At 42.5% G+C, this 21622-nt stretch overlaps 1 long non-coding RNA gene across 3 annotated transcripts in view; it reads left to right on the top strand.

The window, feature by feature from the left end:
- The window catches only part of LOC144091654 (uncharacterized), a 58534-nt gene that overhangs the window by 35115 nt on the left and 1797 nt on the right, over positions 1–21622 (top strand). For 2 of the 3 annotated variants that reach the window (XR_013305794.1, XR_013305792.1), the window contains 4 exons: positions 5331–5406; positions 12282–12351; positions 16875–16977; positions 21359–21549. This is a non-coding gene — a long non-coding RNA (uncharacterized LOC144091654). Of the gene's footprint in view, positions 1–4547; positions 5257–5330; positions 5407–12281; positions 12352–16874; positions 16978–21358; positions 21550–21622 lie in introns of those variants that run through there. The other variant, XR_013305793.1, reaches the window with a different exon arrangement.

Here is a 21622-nt window from a genome sequence, read left to right as displayed (position 1 = left end):
TGCTGACCCTCGCGCTACTCAAGAAAATTGGATTTTTTTTTTCAGGGGACCCCTTGACGGCGCTAAACGTTTATTATTCACCCGCTCGCCTCTCCAGAGCTGCCAAATACTACGAATCTTGCATGGTTTACTGCGCTAGTCTCGACCGAGCTACTAAATTAGCAAAATGCTAAATAAATGATTTTTTTTTTCAGCACTTTTCATGAAAAAAACTTGTTTTGGGCTCGCCATTTTAACTCATTTTGAAACTCATGTTGTAAATAAGTTTTGCATTTTGCACGTCGTCAAAATGTACCATTATTTTGAAAGTAGCGCGCTCACTTCCTTTCCAACAACACGTTTGGTAGACGCGTGTTGGCTAAAATGATAACGTGAGTAATTGCTGTTTGTATTCATTATTTCTTTGCAAAAAACTATTTAAAAAAAAAAGAAAACGATTTGAAAAGCATCAGAAATTTGAGCTTTGTTTTTAGAAAAAGTGTCAGAAAATGTGCAAATTCTCTTGACTCCGAAATTCGATTTTTGCCGCTTGTCGGCTCCGCCCCCTCCCCGTCGTAACGGCAAGCGTCGACGGCGTTGAAATTGGGCGGTGGCCCGCGTCCAGGTCTCGTGGCGCGGCACGAAGTCATTGGAGCGGCGTGAATGCGGCTTTTGTGCCCGGCCGTGGCTAATGAGGCGGCGCTTTGTGGCGGGCCTCTCCACATCAAGTGGGCTGGCGGACTCATTAACCTGACTGCCGCAAATAAAGCAGGCAGGCACAAGAGACGCCTATGATAGCGCACTTAAGGCCCCCCCCCCATAAGCTCCCCCTCGCCCGCAGTCAGTCTCCCGACGCTCCTCCGCCGCCTCTGGCCTATTTCCGGTGGCCCGAATAAGGACGCGCTTCCACTTGTTACGGGCGGGATTCAATGGGAGTGCTTTCACTTGCTTACCTGAGCCGCGGCGGCTAGCCGCAATCTGGCCGCCCGAGACGAAAGATGCGGTCGATTTGGTCGAGTCGATTTCTGACCCTGGCAACAAATAATGGCTGAAATGTGATTGGTTAAATGCTTCAATATGAAAACACACATCTGGAAGCAGTGCAACCAGGAGGAAAAGTAATGAACGTAAGCTAACAGACAATTTGGAATTATTTAATAAGTATTCATGGACAAAATATAATATATGATTCCGATATTTCTTAGGCCAGCAGAGAAGGCCTTGAAGGCCCTGACGGCCCGCCACTACTTAAGACATTTCAACCAAATACTCAATTTAGTAATAACTGTCAAGAATGTGTTTTTTTCGTTGCATTCTAATAGCAAAATTTCTTGTGTCAACTCGTCGGCTGCATTTGACAGCGCTACACGTCCAATTCATTACAAGTGGGAGGATTGGCAGAGTCATTTAGTATAATGAGAAAAAACATAAACAAAACATGGCATCGCTACAGTATCGGCATCGGGCGTTACCGCCTCAAAAAATAAAAATAGCATTGGTGTCAGGCTCATTAGAACCAAATTAGTGTTTTGACGACTTAGGTGGAGCATATTTTGAAATTCAAATGAGTCAAGCCCAAGAAAAGCAAAATAAAATTAGCATTTTCAAAGACAAACATGACAAGTTAAGCGCTCATTCGGAGGAATTTTTCCAACTCCAAGTCAACGTATCCCAAACTTCAATGTGATATTTAGCTCTGCCCATTTTTTTTCTCTCCTCTCTTTGTCTTTAATCTTTAAACCGTCTGAGAAGCGGAGTTGACTTATTGAGGTCGCCTAAGCGAACGGCGACCGCTCAACTGCCAGTCGGATTTTCTAACCCGTTTGTTTCTCCACCGCGGCGGGGAAGATGGCTGAATTATGCATCCGTGTGAAATTGGGTCACCAGCCCGCACATTTTCACCATTCTCCTTTTACGTTTAGCATTAGCATTAGCGCTCGCGGCCGCCCACCCTCCCCCGATATTGATTCGCCGTTGGCGTCGAGTTTGATGTACGACCTGAGAAATTGCCCGAGCATTTGATCAGTTTGCTTGTATGTAGATTAGATACATCTGATATCCCCCCCCCCACAAAAAAAAAACCCACCCGCTATTTTTCATACCCCCACGCTTCCGTTTTACGGCCTGTCATTGTCCTCGCCGGGCGGCCGACGATTTTAATCTGCCGATGCTCGAGCGGGCTCTCGATAAGCAAACGCCGATGCGCGGGGGAGGGGGGAGGGTACATGGGAGGGGGGCAACCGCCACAATGCGCGGTTAATCGAGCGAGGGGGCTTATTTTGCGAAAAGGAAATATTCATAACGACATCAAAGAGCCGGCTGACAAATTGCAGATGAGCTTCCATTAATTAGACGGGGACGCGCTAATGTTTATTTAAATGAAAGTGCATTATTGATCGACCTCGGGAACGCTTAGTGACGCTGAAGTTCAGGGTGGGGGGAGGACAACGACAATTGACTTTGGAAATGATGCAAATGAAAATATGACATCTCGAATATAAGCCGGAAGCATAATAATGGGACAAATTTTTGATCAAAATGAACAGAATTAATGTGTGGCTATTGAAATTGGAAAGAAATATGCAGTAGTTAGAAACAAAACATATATAATACATATTTGAAAATGAAATTAATAATGATAAGAATACACTTTGAAAATAGTGCCTTTTAAAATAGCTCCTTATATTTAGGTAATATAAAGTAAAAATACAATTTAATGATTTACAGAGATGCAAATAAGTTATTTGTTAAGGAAAAAAAGAACTAGTAACACAATACAATGCTTGTTTACTCTAACAAAAAACCTGATGTAAATGTACATAAACGATATAAAATACCTAACTTTGTGCGTTAAAAATACTCGAATAAAAGCAATAATACATTTTATATTAATTAAGACTTTTGTGACTATTAAGGCAGTCATGGAGTAAGTATTGAAATTGACAATCCACCTCATAAAGTATCAATATTCAGTGTTAAAATAAAATTGGGTGGATATACTTCAATTCAGAAGGGAATATCCAATAAATGGGAAAAAATCCAAATCCTGAGAGATAAATCTAGAGACGGACGGAGTGACTAATGTGCGCGCAGGCGGTGAAGGCTTGCATGCAGGATACCTGCACAGATGGCAGGCCGGCATGGTCGGAGAAATCAGATGGGGGGGGGGTTGTTAGTTTCATCATCCACACAAACACACACACACACACGGATACGACAAAAACGTGCGCCTCGTCGTTCAATAAGAATCCTCCGCGGCGCTCGTCTGAATATGTCTAAAAAATATATAAGTAGCATAAAACACAGACATTGTGGAAAGAACGCGGGAGGCACCTTATTGCTTTCACACATTCCTTTCATCGCGTCTAATTATGACGGATCAGGCTCCGCTTAGGAGTGTGTGTGTGTGTGTGCGTGTGTGAAGGCTAAACAGAGTGCTAAAGCGCCCCGCGCCAGCCCTAAATGGCATTTTGGCAGCACGGAGGAGTCTATTACGAGAAGGTCTGGGATCTCCAGCAGAGCATCCTTCACTCTTATTGAGTCTTCTCCTTCCAGTCGATGCCACTCGCCTCCGTGAAGCCGTTTTTTCCAGGCGGATTTCAAAGTTGCGTCCGTGTCGGAACTCAAGTGTTCTAGACTGAGATCACGACGACATTGCCCGTTGGTTAAATTGCTTTTAGACGGCGTTCTGCCGAAGATGTTGTCATTTACGGGTTTAATGTTAGACCGCGTTTTGCCTTTAAAAAATCAGCCCCCAAAGATGCTTTGATTTGCCGTGTGAAATTTGGTAGGCATTTTTATCGTGACATAAAGACTGCAGTGAGTTAGCTACTTTTTGGCTAAATTGGTGCTTCTAACAAAATAAAAAGTAGGTTGAATATTTTTAGACTGTATTTTGCGTTTAAAAATTCAGCCCCCGCAGATGCTTTTACTTAGCGACTTGAAATTTGGTATGCATGTCTACTGCGAGTACACCAAGAAAAACGTCTCTTGAATTCATGTGTTAAAATGTAGAGGAAGTTAGCTACTTTGGATTCATTGCTCCTTTTAATGAACCTAGGTTGGCCCTTTTTTCGACTGTGTTTTGGCTTTAAAAATTCAGCCCCCGCAAATGCTTTTACTTAGCGACTTGAAATTTGGTATGCATGTTTATCATGAACAGACAAACAAAAAAGTCTCTTGAATTCATGTGTTAAAATGCAGAGGAAGTTGGCCACTTTGGGTAAATTGCTGATTCTAATGAATGTAGGTTAACAGTTTTTCGTGTTCAAAAATTAAGCCCCTGCAGACGCTTTTACTTAGCGACTTGAAATTTGGTATGCATGTCTATCATGAACAGACAAACAAAAAAGTCTCTTGAATTCATGTGTTAAAATGCAGAGGAAGTTGGCCACTTTGGGTAAATTGTTCCTTTTAATGAATGTAGGTTGACTGTTTTTCAACTGTGCTTTGCGTTTAAAAATTCAGCCCCCGCAGACGCTTTTACTTAGCGATATAAAATTTGGTCTGCATGTCTATCATGAACAGACAAACAAAAAAGTCTCTTGAATTCATGTGTTAAAATGCAGAGGAAGTTGGCTACTTTGAGTGAATTGCTGATTCGAACGAAAGTAGGTTGACTGTTTCTAGACTGTATTTTGCGTTTAAAAATTCAGCCCCCGCAGACGCTTTTACTTAGCAACTTGAAATTTAGTATGCATATCTACTGCGAGTAGACCAACAAAAAAGTCTCTTGAATTTATGTGTTAAAATGCAGAGGAAGTTAGCTACTTTGGGTTAATTGCTCCTTCTAATGAAGATAGGTTGACTGTTTTGTCGACTGTGTTTTGGGTTTAAAAATTCAGCCCTCGCAGATGCTTTTACCTAGCGACATAAAATTTGGTATGCATTTCTATCATGAACAGACAAACAAAAAAGTCTCTTGAATTCATGTGTTAAAATGTAGAGGAAGTTAGCTACTTTGAGTTAATTGCTCCTTCTAATGAACGTAGATTGACTGTTTTTCGACTGTGTTTTGGGTTTAAAAATTCAGCCCCCGCAGACGCTTTTACTTAGCGACATAAAATTTGGTATGCACGTCTATCGCGAGTAGATCAACAAAAAAGTCTCTTGAATTCATGAGCTAAAATGCAGAGGAAGTTGGCCACTTTGGTTAGAAAGAACCTTTGAGACACAAATAGTCTGTTTGAATGGGTCCTTCAAAAATGACCTTGTCCATTTGCGACTAAACGCCAAGCATACACGCGTGACAGATAAGTGACACCAAATTGCCACCAGGTACGGTCTCGGGTGCTTGTCACCCGCGTCCCCCATTTACCATTTTATCAACGCTCGATTTTATCTCGTGACAGGTTCTCGCCAGCGCAGACGCTTTCCTCGCCAGGGCGGATGGCGCCACGCTGCGAAGAACACGGGGATGAAACGGAGGTAAGAAACGTTCTCCAACGGATTTGTGGTGACGCCACCGACGAGATTGGCCTACTTAGTTCACCCCGCGTCGGGTTTAGATTTCAATTAATTTGGCTGCGGCGGGCGGGGGAGGGTCGGGTTGCAGGTTGGCGTACAGGCACCATGGAGAGCGGCGGGGGGTCGGGTAGGGGATGCCGCCGTAAAGGGGCGGGAAAATGCCGGCGCAGCACATTCGCGTGTGTAACGGCGCAGGTCAGGAAGATTGTCGAGTGTGTGTGTGTGTGTGTGTGTGTATGCACTCGCATACTAATCAGCTCCCACAGGCCCTTTAGAGGCTTCAAATCCCTCAGCTTGTCATTTTTCGCCATTAGTCTCAGAGGAGGGGGGGCGGAGTCACGCAAGAAAACGCCGCAAATGTACGTCTCATTCCGTGACATTCCAGAGGATGGCCGCGCGGGATGCGACCGGGCGCCGTGCGGCCATTTTGCGAAGGGGATGCTGCGTTGTGAACACGTCAAGTGCGGGAAATAGGAGCGTTAGCATCGGAGTGTAGCGTCGCTAACCACAGTTGATGACAATGAATTGACAGGCATTTTTAGTTGTCGTATTTTGGGGATTATGGGTATTATAACAATCCCTTTTTTTCGTTCTTTTGTTATATATGTGGAACCTATTACATAACCCTCACTTGTACGTTCGTGAATAAAATTAGCTTAAATTGAATTGAATTTATGAGCAAGTCAATACATTGTTAATTATTTAAAAATGAATGTGAGTAGATATCAATAATCCCTGAAATGATATAAAACCTGCTTGATTAATTAGACATTGTTTTAAATGTAATGTGTAGATGATTTCATGCTTAAATGTTGGCGCTCTTTAATATTCTTGCCTTGACTTCATCCCAATAATTCGTCAACTGGATAATTTCCTCCACTTATTGTTATTTGATAAGCTTTATTTCAAAAGCGTCTCGTTCTAATTTTCCAACGCGTGCATGTTTTCACCTGACTGCCAATTTCAAGGCAATATTGCAATATCGCCAGGATGCCTCATCATATTTTGACTCATTTCTAATAAATGAACAAGCGCATCCTCCCACCCACCCTGGTTAGCTCCCTCCGGATGGCTTTGTGTGTCACGCTCGCTCGCTCGCTCGCTCGCCGGCTTGCTCGCGACTCGAGCGCAACGCCGCCGCCGCCGCTCTGATAAATAGGTCAGAGAGCTTTTCCGACCCCCCCTCGCCCTTCCGATGGTTTCAGGCCCGGCTTGGCAAATTGAACATAATTAAGGCCCAAGGCAAAGGTTGCACTTTTCCTCGCAGTCGACAGGGAGCGGCGAGTTGGCGCGGGGACACGCCGCCATGCTAGTTGTTGGGGGGGTTTGGGGGGGGGGGGGGTGATGTTGTAATGGCAGCCATTACAGAAAAACTCATCACAGCATCTCCATTCAGCGCTTCTTTCGCCGGCCATCGATCGTACGCGAGGAACTGTTTGACATTTTGAGGAAATGCGTCGATAAACGTCTTGGCACCGACCGCATTTTCCGGACTATAAGTTGCCCATTTTTCATAGTTCGGCTTGGACATCCGAGTTATTGAGAGAATGACTACTAATTAATCAAATAAGTTCTCCAAAAATAAGTTTAACATCATTTGAATCTTCATTTTCCAAAGCGTTTGTCCTCGCAAGGGTTGCGGGGGGTGCTGGAGTCTATCCCAGCGAACAATGGGCACCAGGCGGGGACACCCGGAACTGGTTTACCAGGAAAAATAAGTCGTTTTTTTAAAGAATGTTTTGAGGGAATTTCAAAGTCGTAAAACAAGATCAGAACGACGGCAGCAATTTGAATATGCCCCAAAAAAACTTTTGTCAACAACAACAAAAACAATCCGAGCCGAGGAATAAATACGTCAACCCTAACATGAATATTCAAAGCCCCACAAATGACTCTTGCGGAAAATAATGAGTTTATTAGCATTTGTTTATTTGTCCTAATGAGGCGTCTGCGCTGGCTTTATTTTGAAAAGTACACATGTTAACCAAGGATAAATGTCCCACGCTGACCCCGGACGAGGCGAAAAAGTGGCAATTATAACGCATATAGTGAGTTGACATTTGGGCCGTGGAGATATTTGCCCTTCTCATATAAGTCGTGATGAAAGGTCAATGGGCTCCTCACTCTTGACTGCTGGGAACATGCTCTTTGGCGCCTCCTTCAGGCAGATGCCACCTCCGTTTATGTTCAAAACCACGCGCATTCTTGCACGTAAAAAGTCCAAGCGGGTAGGCCACATGTGTCAAAGTGGCGGCCCGGGGGCCAAATCTGGCCCGCCGCATCATTTTGTGTGGCCCGGGAAAGTAAATGATGAGTGCCGACTTTCTGTTTTAGGATAAATTTAATTGAAGAGTATAGATGTATATTACATTTCCTGATTTTCCCCCTTTTAAATCAATAATTGTCATTTTTTAATCCATTTTGTCTGTGTTTTTAGTTCAAAAATCATTTTGTAAAATCTAAAACTATATAAAAAAAGCTAAAATAAATATTGTTTTAGATCTATAAAAAAACTGAATATTTAGGGCTTTTAATCCAGTTCTTTTATTCCATTTATTAAAAAAAATCTAAATATTATATCTAAAATGGTCCGGCCCACGTGAAATCAAGTTGATTTGGGGTAGGCGTATATTCTTTATCTTCTCGGAGAGAAAAATGTCATCTTGCTGAGTCACCATGACGAGTGTCTTTCCCGATGGACGTCTATCTCCGTCGATGGCGTTGAAATCTAATGGGCCATCTCGCTGACGTTGATTAGCCCCGACTTAAGCGACCCATCGCGGCCCGATCCAATCAGGCTAATCGCCCCCCTCCCCCCTTTTCTCCATCTTCAGCCTAATGGGCTTTCCCTGCTCCGGTGACTTTGCACTTAACGGGCGGAATAAGGGTGGTCACTCACGATAGGAGACCCCCCACCCCCACCCCCACCCATCTTCACATTTTGCTTCTTATTTAATCATAAGAGTATCGGCGTGGTTGCGTATGAATATGCATGAGGCTCCCAAAGGGCGTGCCAATAAATGAATATTCACGTTTAATCTATAGCCCACGGCACGCATGTATTATTCATCACTTGATCTGTTTTTGGGGGGGTCTGATTTAATTTTTGCTGCGTTTTCGTTTCCCGACGCACCCGGGCGCAAAGCGGCGGCCGGTGGGCCGTTTTCTGGCCCCACCGCATCATTTTGCGCGGCCCGCCAAAGCCAATCATGTGGCGACTTCATATTTTGTGCTAAAATTGCAGAGAATGTTTAGCAATTGTTTTCCCCCTTAAAAAATTAAAATCTCATCTCATAATAATAAAAATGCGTATTTGGATATTTTTGTTGTTAGTAAAACAAAATATTCTTTAAAAATCAAATAAATAAACTTTCCTGCGTTGTACTTATTTTGTAATGTAATGAAGTTTAGAGATTTATAGCGAATAAACCCCCCTTTTAAATGAGTAAATTCACAGCTTTTTTTAATATCTTTTTGTGAAAAAACTTTTTTAAACATGAATAATAATTAATAACATAAATTTAATGAATAATTCCCATGTTCCACTTTTATTTTTGAATGCCAATCCTTAACAACAAAATGTTTTTCCCCCTTTAGAATAAATGCATTGATTTAATTTTCTAGTCTTCAAATCGGATATATTTAAATAATCGCCATATCCTGTAGTCCTGTTTTTTTTTCTTTGACTTGGACGAGTGATTTGGTTCAGCCATTTTTTTTTTCAAATATGAAAGCGCTTGACCTTCAAAATTCCAATTTAATCCGCGGCTTTTCTCTTCAAAACAAAAGGCAGCGTGTTTACAAGGCCAAGACGAAGACGAAGGCGATGGCGGCCGACCGACGATCCCGCCCCAACCAGTCAAATTCCCGCCGGGGTAAATTTGTGGGTCTAAAAGGCTTCGGGCTTGGGCGAGGTGACACTTTAAAAGCTTTTTCTTTGACGCAAAAGGCCGCTTTCCACACAATTGAACCAACAAGTCCAATTGCATTACATACAGCCGCCAAATCCCTCCAAAAGACAAGATTGGACCTCTATTGCCGTCTACGGCGCCGAAACACGATCTAATCTCGCATTAATTGCGATTAAAAACCATATAAAAAAGACATAAATCAAAAGCTAGTTTTACCTCTGCATTTTGATACTATTTGGACTCCCCTTTTGAAGCTGACTTGAATGGATTTGTTTATTTTTGCGGCGCGTGGCCCACCAGCACGCCAAGACCGACTCATTAGCCCCAAAGCGCTAACGATGCGCACAATTCGCCGCTTAATATTTGAACGTGCCGACTAAAAATAACGTCCGGTCGCCGCGTAATGAAGGACTCATTAGCGGCCAAGCCAGGACTTCCCGCGCCACGTGATGGCCCTTCACATTTTAAGCGTAATTGCCGCCACGTGCGTGGACGGACGGCGAGGTGCCAATTTGCCGGCCGCCGCGTGAATATTTCAGCGGCGTTTATTGGACGAGGACGTGACCTCGCCATAAACTAATGTTGTCGCCTCAAAATCTAAACTTTTACGGCAGATTGGGGAGATTTTGTGGCGTTTTACGATTGTCGCTTTATTTCTTTATTTTTTTAAATAGCACTTCTCATCTGCTAATCTGTCAAGTCAGGAATTTTTGGTTTAAAAACGCAGACAGAAAGGGAAATTTGAGTAGTTTGTGCCTCAAAGTATGATCCATATTTGATTTATCCTAAAGAAAATTCAGATTTTTAAGGAATTGTTTTAGCCTAAAATGTCATGAAGTTTTGCTCTTTAATTTTCAAATGATAAATTACAACTGAGTATAAATCGTAACAGTCAAAAAATACATAATATAGAAAAAATTATATACAAGTTAAGTTCAATAGAAGTATTAAGTTCAATATGTGAAAAAGTAAAGACGATGTCTATCTTTTTTTTCCAATAAATTGCCGTAATTTCTGGAATATAAATCGCTCCAGCCAAAGAATTCACAATACAGAGAGAACAAATATATATATATATATATTTTTCTTCTGATGGGCAGTTTTTTAAATTTTTATGTCTTGCAAAATTATTTTTAAAAATGTGATTTATTGTCCAGAAATTACGCTAATTGTTCCTATTTTCAGACAGCTATTGTAACTTTTTTATTTTTGTTTCAGGCCACAAGTCATTTATCTTCATTGACATTCTTTTGCGCCGCCAGATTGCGAGCCATTTGGGGATTGGCGGCCAGGCTAAACTTGCGCATCAGCACGTCCTAATCCCCCGAGCACCACAATCCGGGATTAGGCGTCGTCGTCGTTTCCGGCGAGGGGCGTGGCCAGGCCGCCGCGGCTTTTTCGGCGCGACGGCTTTCTGTGCCGGAGCTCAAAATGGCCGCTTGTGACGTTGATTTACATGCGCGTGCGAGGTCGATCTCATCTGCCTGCTCGCCGTAATCCTTAAAGGTCAGAGTTCGCCTGGCTCGACGGGCAGATGGGACGTGCAAAATGTTTTGAGGGGCAGATGGGAAAATTGTCATTTCAGCCATTTCATTGGTGGACGCATTTGACAGAAGGAATTATCTAAAAATAAAATAAAACAATTGCAACATTGGTTTTCATCTAGAACAGCACAATCCCAAAAAAGGATATCGAACTAGACATCTCTCGACGTCAATGCAGCAAAACACTGCCTTTTGTGTCCGGCAGATTTGTTCTAAATCGGGAAGATCTAATCCGGCGCAAGAAGATTACGCGTGTATTAAAATCCTTTGAAATTGCTGCGTTTTAATAGCGAGATTGCGGCGCGCCAGAAAATTCTCCTTGCATTGTTCCATCGATTCCAACCGGGATTTGCGCCCATCGTGACGCCACCTTGGCGTTTAAATAGGCATTATTTTGACCAGCTTGAACCGTGTAGCTCGTTTCGTAAGTGCTAGCATATGGCGTCAAAGGCGCTTCCCTCGGGGACAAAGGTGTCCATCAAGTCGGCCTCCACGCGTCGGGGTTATCTGTATGACAAAGCCCCCCCGACCCCGACACCCCCGCCGCGTGCCATCCATTTTCATGAGGCGGTTGGTGACCTTCCGGGGGGTCGCCGGGCTCCAGCTGGCGCGTGCGTGGCTTTTCTTGCAGCCATTTCGCTGCCACTTGACCTCGTCACCATTGCAAAGTATGGAAATAGTGCAAAAAAAGCCTTTTTAAATGTCGAAATAATCAAGTCTAGACCACCAGAACCACCATTAAGTTAGCTTAATCGCTAGCTAGCATTCAATTTATCATTTTAAATGTAACTATAGCCCGCAAAGATGATCTTTTAACCCATTCAAAATGAATTAGGAATACTCCGAATGAAAGCGAAGATGGTTTAAGAATCGGAGTCTCGTCTATTCACCATCTTGGACGAACACGACTCGCAGGAAGTTCAATTTCGTGTACCGTCGTTGGAATTTAACCGCAATCCGCAGTGCCTTGACCTCTTTTTTTTGTTTTGATGCCTTCAGACTCACGGCGAGGAGACTCGTGTTGTTCTAAAACGAGGCGAGGAGAGAGCGGCGGGGGGGTGTCGCGGTATTATGGGATGGGGGGGGGGGGTGCTTTAATCTGATTAGACCTGGCTCAAATCCCAAGTAGCGGCTGAAGTGCAGTGCTTGTGGTTTGCGAAGGGCTTACGCTTAAGTCGGACACACGGAAATCGGCTAAAGCCCCGCAAAAAAAATCGACGGCGCTAAAGACGTAAATCGCCGTCATTACGCGGTCATTAGGGGGGGTTGCGGGGGTGCCGCATCTGCTGCTAAGTGCAAAGACAACTGCGTCGGACTCGAGATTTTATTTTTGCCCGACTGAATTCGTTAGCCGTTATTAACGTCCAATTTCATTTGACAGGTGACTGACCGGCGGCCGTGGTTTCAAACGAAGTGGACGACTATCGGCGTCAATGGCGGCGAAAAGAAAGGTAAACAAACATGCCGTTATTCCACAAATTATTTATTTGTCTGAAAACACATGAAAGCACGTCCTCCCCCCAAAAAATGACTTTGATACAATTCCTCGCCACAATTGATGTATCGACTCCCACCATGGAATAATAATCATTTAACGGCCATCCAATATCCAAGCGCCGCACTCATAATTAATACGCCGGCATATGAGCTTTTCGCAATGAATGAATACGGAAATGAACGCTATCACGCTGATAACCAAATACATTTATTGACTTGTTTTCATTACAATCTTCTGACTATGTTTATTTATTTAGCCACATAGCATGATTAAAAAAAGAAAAACATACATGTGTATTCTACCGCCCTCTGGTGGCCGAGATAAGAACAACAAAGGGAGCAGCGCAACTTCCATGCAAAAAATCGGGCAAAATGCATTCAAATTAGGGCAGAAAAATAGGACATAAAACACAACGGATCTGTCGACTTAAAACAGTTATTCTAAACACGTGCGCTATAAAAACCTTCCTAAAATGTTTATTAAAATTTGTGTTGATTTTTTTCCCCTCATAAACATTTATACGTCGTTAAATACACGCTCCAGGTGTATTTTAATTATCTAAAAAACTAAAAATGTATTCTAAAGCAATCCAACTGTTTCTGCGGCAGCCATTTTGGAAAACGACGGCTTTTGGCGTAATGGTGGACAACGGTGGCGGTGGCGGAGGGGGCAGGGCTTGATATTTTTGCGCGTCTCCAGCGATGCGGGGGTGATTTCAGGACGGTAAAAGCGCCCCGGGCGAAACGGCGGGGGGAATAAAACGACGGCGCGGCGCTGGAGTAAAAAAATAAAAATAAATACAAAGCCGTAAACAAGCCTCCACCCTGGAAAAGGAGAGTGAGGATTAGATATTTGTCTCTCCGTCTTCTCGGCTGCGAGGAAAGCATTTTTTGGGGGGATTTTGACGGCTTCCTGCCCCGATTTGCCCATCCTAATAGACTTCTTTGAGAAGCCTTTTTAATCCCGCAGTGTGAGCAGATAAGTGGATTCCAGTCCAAACGCAACAATACAAATCCAATCATTGCAGTGACTGTGTGCAACTAGGAGAAGGAAGCTAGCCGCTAAATGCTAGCTCGCTGTTGTCGTCATGACGTGGCAAAACTTTGGCTAACGGGAATCAAATAGCGCTTTTTGCATGTAAAGGATTGGGCCAAATTGTCTACTATGACTCGATCAGTTCATTTTAGAGTAATTGGGGATCATTTGGTATTGATTTTGAGGGATTTTGTTGTTTGTTTGTTGGTCCTTGCTGATTTTGGGCCACTTTCAGGTGACTTACTGTTAATTTTGGGGCATTTGAAGGTTTTTTTAGGAACTCATTGACTGCCATTTTAAAATGAGTTTAGAGTAGATTCAACTTTATTCATCCTGGGAACAACAGAAATGAAATCATATGAATAGAGTGGATTTTCCTATTTAGATACTGCGTCAATGTCAAAGAGTACAAATCAAAAGACTTATGCAAACTATATACTATAATATAATTTTTTTAAAGGTATAATCGTTGTCCAACTGACCAAAAGAAATCAAATGCCATCAATAATCGGGTTGCGTGCTCCTTAAATAAGTCGATTCCTAAAGTGTAAACAATAGAAATCCGGTCACTTTTGTTGGACTTTTATTTTCAAATAAGCCCTTTTTTTTTTTCTTCCTCCAACCGGTCCCCACCGGAAATGGATTTCCGTTGACCGCGCGTCCCTTCCGCCCCGATCAATGGCTCACGTTAACGCGATCGATGGCCAAGGGCGGCTAACGATCCGCATTGCGGACCCTCCGCCAGGTGGGATGACGGAGAAGTCGATTCCGCACTTGGAAACCGCCGCAAAACATCGTTATTAAACAAATGTTCCATTACGGCGGGGAGGTCGTAAAAGTACGCCTTACTTTTGGGAGTTTTTTTTTTGTTCCGCAATATGGCGACTTCTCACTCTCCCCAACGTAAACGCCACGGCGCATCAAGTTTGAAAGTTCTCCCCGCCGCCGCATTAACGGCGTGGGTGGACGGACGGCAAAGAGCGGAAACGCCGACGGCGATCTCGCACGGAAAACGATTAAAAAGTGTCCGTGAGGTAAAGAGTCATAAAACAAGGCCGGGATGCGGACGTGTTTCCATAGTAACGGGAAGAGATGTGCCAAAGCGCACCGCGGGGAGCGACCTCGCCGACCAATTAAGGGGGCTCAAATCAACCGTGGCCTTTTACGATTGGAACGGCGGAAAAAAAAAGTTGTTTCCCGGTTTGGATGCCAGTGACGCCGATAAACGTCCAATCCGCTTTTATCGCCGTCATTGGTAGCGAAAAAGAAGGTTTTGGAGTAAAGAAAATACAAATTTTGGTATTTCAAATAAATCGTCATGACAAATTCCAGATTTAAACAGTGCGAAACATTAGCAAGCGTATTACTTAGTTTTAAATGAGCAAAAAAAACATATGAAAGTAAAATCTTATCTTTTTAAAGAAAATGTAGATTTCAAGAAGGGAATATTGGAAGATTTAACATTCTTTTGCCCTCAATGCTAGTACAAATGAGTGAAAAACAGTAGCAAAAGTAAAAAAAAAAAACAGTATTACTAATTATAAAAATGTTAAAAAACTAATGTAGAAAAGGAATCAATAAATAAAAAAAAATAGACATTTAAAATAAAGTTGACATACTAATTCCTGTCAATGGTTGTAGGAACATGGAATAAAACTTTTAAATAAAAATAAATAAAATAAAATATTAGAAACATCTAACATTTATATATGTAAGGTTTTATGCCATTATTTTGTCCATTTAACAAATATCAACTTAAAAAACGGAACATTAACAGGCTAGCGAACCAGTGAAAAGCATCCTATGGCAGACAAATATACATTTAAAAATGAATTCAATGTAAGATTCATTTTCTCAAAAAAGAATGATAAAAAAAAACAAAAACCGACTGGTGCATGTCCCCACCATTTTCCCTTTGACCTTGACGCGGGCGGCACCGTTCCCTCTGCCGCCATGACACCCGCAATCTCATTCGCCGCGCTGGCTGCCCTCCTGTGGCGAGCCCAAGCATCATTAGAGACCGCCTCACACACACACACACACACATACACACATACACACATGCACACACATACACACACACGGCGCATGTGTCAGAGCGCTGATCAATAGTTGATGGCGCTGCTGGTCAACACGAGGGCCAAACTATCGCGTGCGGAGGGAGGGCGGCCCACGGGGGAAAGAAAAAAAATCGTTGGCTCGGTCCGTCCGTGCTATCTATTAATACCTATTAATGCCACTGGTCCATTTATGCTCGCTGTGGTGCCATTTTGGGCCTCCAAAAATTCCTCTGCAGCGATATTTACATGATGCGTTTTGGGTGAGAATAGACAATAGGTGGCTGCATTTCCACTCGTGTCCACTAGTGACAGGACAATCAAACCATATCGTACCTATATATATTTTTTTCATATTTCGAATACTGTATTTACGCAGGTTTGGACAAAGCTGGTTTGCGCTAAAAACTGAAAAATGATACAATGAAGGCCATATGTTGTTCAAACATCAAACATGTTTACGTCAGTTTCAGAAAGAAATAAAAGTGCTCTTGTCTATTTTGATAACCGTATTTTCCATACAATGAGGCACAACTAACTAATCTAGGGCCCCCCTTACTACTACTAAAGCTCCATCTAGGTGATTTATTACACAATCCACTACTACTACTACTACTACACCAGCTGAATCTAGGTGATTTATTACACAATCCCCTACTACTACTACTACTACTACTACTACTACTACTACTACTACTACTGCTACTACTACACCAGCTGAATCTAGGTGATTTATTACACAATCCCCTACTACTACTACAACTACTACTACAACCACTACTACAACCACTACTACTACTACAACCACTACTACTACTACAACCACTACTACTACTACAACCACTACTACAACCACTACTACTACTAGTACTACACCAGCTGAATCTCGGTGAAGTATAACAATCCCCTACTACTACTACTACTAGTACTACTACTACTACACCAGCTGAATCTAAGTGAAGTATAACAATCCCCTACTACTAGTACTAGTACTACTAGTACTTCACCAACTGAATCTAAGTGAAGTATAACAATCCCCTACTACTACAGCTCCTTGCAGTGGATTTCTAACACAATCCCCCACTACTACTCATGCCTCTTACAATTCGTTGCGGCTCATCATGTGAAAAATACGGTGGTTCTTTCCAAAGTGGGATGCAATAATCATCAAGATCCAATCGTGACGTGAATAAATTGTATGGGCAGATGTGAGCCAATACACACTCTTAATGTAAATATAGATTTCGATATCGATATTGAATGTAGACCCAACTAGTAAATCCGTTGCTCCGATTTTCCTCATTGGCAATAGCAGAAGCATCTATTTGAGGTGAAGTATTTACTCGTGGCATTCCTCATTAACATGGCCACGTTGTGTTTGCAGCTCACGTCGCCATCGTACAACGCGTGCCGAAGAAGACGAGACCCCTCCCGGACCCCCCACCGGCCCCCACGTTAAGGAGCGCACGGCATCTTTCCGGCAAGAGGTGAGGCGTTAAGAGAGACAAGGCAATCACAAATCAAGCATTCCATTTGGCAAATAATAGAGCGCCGGCGGCAATCATTACCGGGGAAGGCCGGTCAGCGTGCGTGCGTGCGTGCGTGCGTAATGGCCGCGATGTTGGTCTTGCTCATTGGCACGTTTAACTTGGGCTGGGTAATTGAAAAAGAAAATGGGAGCAATTCAAAAGAAGCCACGATTTGGGATTAATTACAAATAACATGTCAAAGGCAAAATGTAAAATAGCAGAGGGAGGGATGGCTCTTTTTTGCAGAGGATAAAGAATGTATGACTTAGTCCTGTTTGTTTATTCCACGCTTGGCTTGATTGTACCTCGATAACAAGCACAAAAAGTCATTATTAGCTTTCTCTCGCTATCCCAAGCAATCACAAGCCACTAATACACACTCATTAAGCACCAGCAGCAGTGTAAACAATGCGGTTCTGTACTCTGGCTCCTGATTGGCTGGACGACAAATGAGCTTTGCTCTTGATTAAGGGATCACTTGAGCTTTTTTCCGTGTAATCCCGACCGTGATTTAGGGGTGGCTTTACCACCAACTCGTTTTGATCAATGAAATGTCACGACCGATCGCTCCCAAAAAAATCCGAGCTATGCTATCCATCTCGAAATCCCGCACCTAATTGGACGCCTATCCTCTAATTGCCGGCGGACGAACAATCCGCCCATCTCGCGTTCCCCGTTTTTGCGCTGCATCGCTGCACAGGCGGGAGATACCTGATTAATTTTAGCCGCTATCAGTCTCTTGTTGGATTGGACGCCGGCCGGCTCTCTTAGTTAGCCTACATTCTTAAAATAAGGCATTTTAATTAGCATCTACGGCAGCTTAGCATCCCCCGTTTCTTGACCTTGATGGCAAGGTTGGAGGTGACTGAGCATGCGAGGGCTTGACACACACACACACACACACACACACACATATACACACATACACACACACCATCTCCTCTTTCCCTCCCTCGTTGTTAACGTTCGACCTTTGCTCGCTATTCTAAATGGTGATAGCTCGCTATTGTGTACGTAGCATATGATTATATACAGTATCGTATATGTTCTGAGGGTGAAAATTGTCAAATAGTAATCATTAAGTAAGTAGATTTTTACATTTTTAAAGGCCGCAAGCACACTAGTAATATATCTGATTTTAAAATTTTAGATTTAGATAAATCTTAGAGGTGTTTTGTATAGTTAAAGGTCAGTTTTGATTATTATTTTTCGAACTATAAGGCGCAGTAGTAGTACTAGTAGTGGTGGTGATAGTAGTCGTAGTTGTTGTAGTAGTGGTAGGGGATTGTGTTATACATCCATTAGATCAAGGGGGTCAGACTCGGGTTGGTTCGTGGGCCGCTTTAACGTCAACTTGATTTCACGTGGGCCGGACCATTTTTGATATAATATTTTGATTTTTTTTTTATAAATGGATTAAAGGAACTAGATTAAAATCCCTGAATATTCAGTGTTTTATAGATCTAAAACAATGTTTATTTTAGCTTTTTTATATATTTTTAGATTTTACAAAATGATTTTAGAACTAAAAACACAGAAAAAAATGATTAAAAATTACAATTATTGATTTAAAAGGGGGCAAATCAGGAAATTTAATATACATCTGTACTCTTCATTTTAATTTAATCCTAAAACAGAAAGTCAGCACTCATAATTTACTTTTCCGGGCCACACAAAATAATGCGCTGGGCCAGATTTGGCCCCCGGGCCGCCACTTTGACACATGTGCATTAGATGGAGCTGTAGTAGTAGTAGTAATGGTAGTATTTTATGGCATACCAGAGTATAATGCACAGTAGTAGTAATGGTGGTGGTTGGTGTCTTTTAGTTGTGTTTTATTGTGCGGAAAATTCTGTATTTTTTCCTCCTCCTGAATTGAATGCATTAACAAAATACATCCTATTAAAATACGAACAGGACATTTTTAGTTCTAATTTAGTCAAAAAGACAATGCACATCTTGCCTTTTGTCCAAATATATCTAGTAAATCAAATAGGTATTTAGACTGTCCAACTCTAAAACGTTTACCCAAATAATAAAATAAATGTAGTATATTCAGATGAGTTGCACGCCATTGCAACACAGATACGATATGAAAAGCCCACATCAATCAAAGCTGGTCCTGGTCGTCAACACGTGATTTTCCCTCGCTCGATTGACACACGTTTAACCTAACGATGTTTCACTTGTACTCTGGCTCGACTCCATGTTGCCACGCTCCCTTTTACCGGCTGCCACTGGCCCCCGTGTCACACCTAATTATTATTTTGACAGCGCCGCCCGTGCCACTATTATTTTCCCAAGCGCCGAGGCGGGAGGAGACGTCGGCGAGGCGCGCCGTGAATCCCGAGCCGCGTGGCATGGTTGCGCGTGGAGAATAGCGAGCGATCGAGCGAGGAAAGGAAGGAGCGTGGGAGGGAGGAAGAGGAAGATAGAGGAAGAGGAGCGAGCCAACGCTGAGCCAGATCAATAGCACTGCTACAAACAAAGAGCTGTCCGACTTAAGATGGCCACCTTTTCGCCACGCGTGCGCAGGCCGTCTCGTTATCATTCGCAGTGGCTGACCCTTTGCGCCGCGTGCGCAACGCGTAGGCCGACGTTCGGGCTAAAAGCCAGCGCGGCCTAATATAGCCTTCCCCAAAAAATGGCCGGAGGTGCTCTCGCATTGCGGAAGGATATGGTTTTGTGTTTTTGTTTTTGTTTTGGTGGAGGATTTGCTATGAAATGTAGTGATTGGATTTCCTGGATTGAAATGAAATAGGTTTAAAGTAGTAGGTAGGACAATGGAAAATACGTAAACAAAAAAGCCGGCAGTTTTGGAACTTTAACGCCATCTTGTGGTAGTTTGGTGGATGGTGCTGTTTTATTGTAATAATGCTAGTGGTCATTTTTCAACAGATTTTTTTTCCGTCCTACTTTTAGGAGCTTATCTTTAGATGCCATTGACGGGGATAGACGTCCAATGCATGCATTGAATACTCTGGTTCAGCGCGTATAGATTGCGTGCCGGTGCCGCACGTTATGGAACAGCTACAGAAAATCAATGAGATGCTTTATTCCATGTGAATGGCGTTTGCGAGAGAGGGGGGGTCACCCATTCAGAAAGAAGGTCACCCTCGCGGCTGTCGAGGCCAGACAAATGTCAAAAGTGTACGCCAGGAGTTCCGAAAGAAAAAAAATAACAACGCCATTGTGAGAGGAAAAAGTGGTCAAATGGAGGATTGTCCTGTTTTGGTGGAATATTTTTACATATTTCTTTGGTGTGTTGCCACAGAGTGTCTAAGTAGCATATGGTTAGCCAGTGGGGCGGCCATGTTGGTGGGGGCAACAATCGAATGGGGTGCTTTTCAATCTGGGGCATGCCGGAGTTATGACCAGATCTGACATCAACATTAGTTATTGAGTTACACCAGCAGATGGAGCTAATTTTATGATCAAGCACCTCGAAAACACAAAGGATGGCTGTTAAAAATAAATACATTAATTAATTAATTAGAAAACATTCATTCATTTTCCAAACCACTTATCCTCACTAGGGTTGTGGAGGGTGCTGGAGCCTATCAACTATGGGCATCAGGCAGGGTCAACTAATCGCTGGACACACACGCCGGCGTCTGGGGAAAAAAAGCTGCGCGACTCGTAACCATGGCAACAGACAGCCTCATAAATGGCACCAAGCTGTCAATCAAAGTATTTCTCACTTACCTTCTTTTCCCGCAGAGCGGGATAAAAAGCCTGTTGATTATTTCGTCTGATTCGCCTTCTTAATTTAGCACCTCCAAACCGCAGGATTAACCTTGTGGCGCTTTTATTTTTTTACTATTATTATTATTATCAATGCTGCGACTAACCTTTCTCCATTAGTGACAAAAAATGAGACTAAAGTAGCTGTTTTCCAAGTGAAAGTTGCTATAAATAAATTCAAAACATTTTTTAAGGAATAAACTAGAGAAATTAGTATGAAATCATTCAAATAATTCACTCGATCATTTTCCGTACCGTGCTACAAGGGCCGCAGGAGGTGCTGGAGCCTATCCCAGCCAACTAAGAAAAAGCCAATTGCCTATTTTAAAATAAAACATTAAAAATATATATATTAATCAAATTCCCCAAAATAGGTTGAAGAAAATATTTTTAAAAATCATTAAAAATATTTGGGGCGGATAATATTCAAATTGAAAAAAGAAAAAAATACTAATAAATACCTGTTTTGTTTTATTTATTAAATATATGATCCATTCAATTGAATTGTTTTATTTTCTTATCAGTAGATCTTCTCATTTTTAGCGGTATAAGCTGTATAAATGGCATTTATTTAATGGATTTTTTTTCTTCCTAGGTATATTTGGTAACTCTTTGGCCTAGATGTCCAATCCAATGGAAGTGGGATAGCCCTCACCCGGCATCATTTGAGTCAAAGCTACATCAGGATGCCCGAGGTCCCTAATTAATTGTTCCAAACACATCTCATCTTCCCTGTTGGGCGACAAAACAACACATTTGTTGTGTTCACAGACCAAAGTGAAAAAGGCAAGTGTTATCTTTTTTTTTTCCTTGATAAAACCTGGTTAACGCACAAGTTAACACCATTTGCTAGTCCAAA

Source organism: Stigmatopora argus, chromosome 17 (assembly GCF_051989625.1).
Source record: "Stigmatopora argus isolate UIUO_Sarg chromosome 17, RoL_Sarg_1.0, whole genome shotgun sequence".
NCBI lineage: Eukaryota > Metazoa > Chordata > Actinopteri > Syngnathiformes > Syngnathidae > Stigmatopora > Stigmatopora argus.
This window is presented reverse-complemented; position numbering and strand designations above follow the sequence as displayed.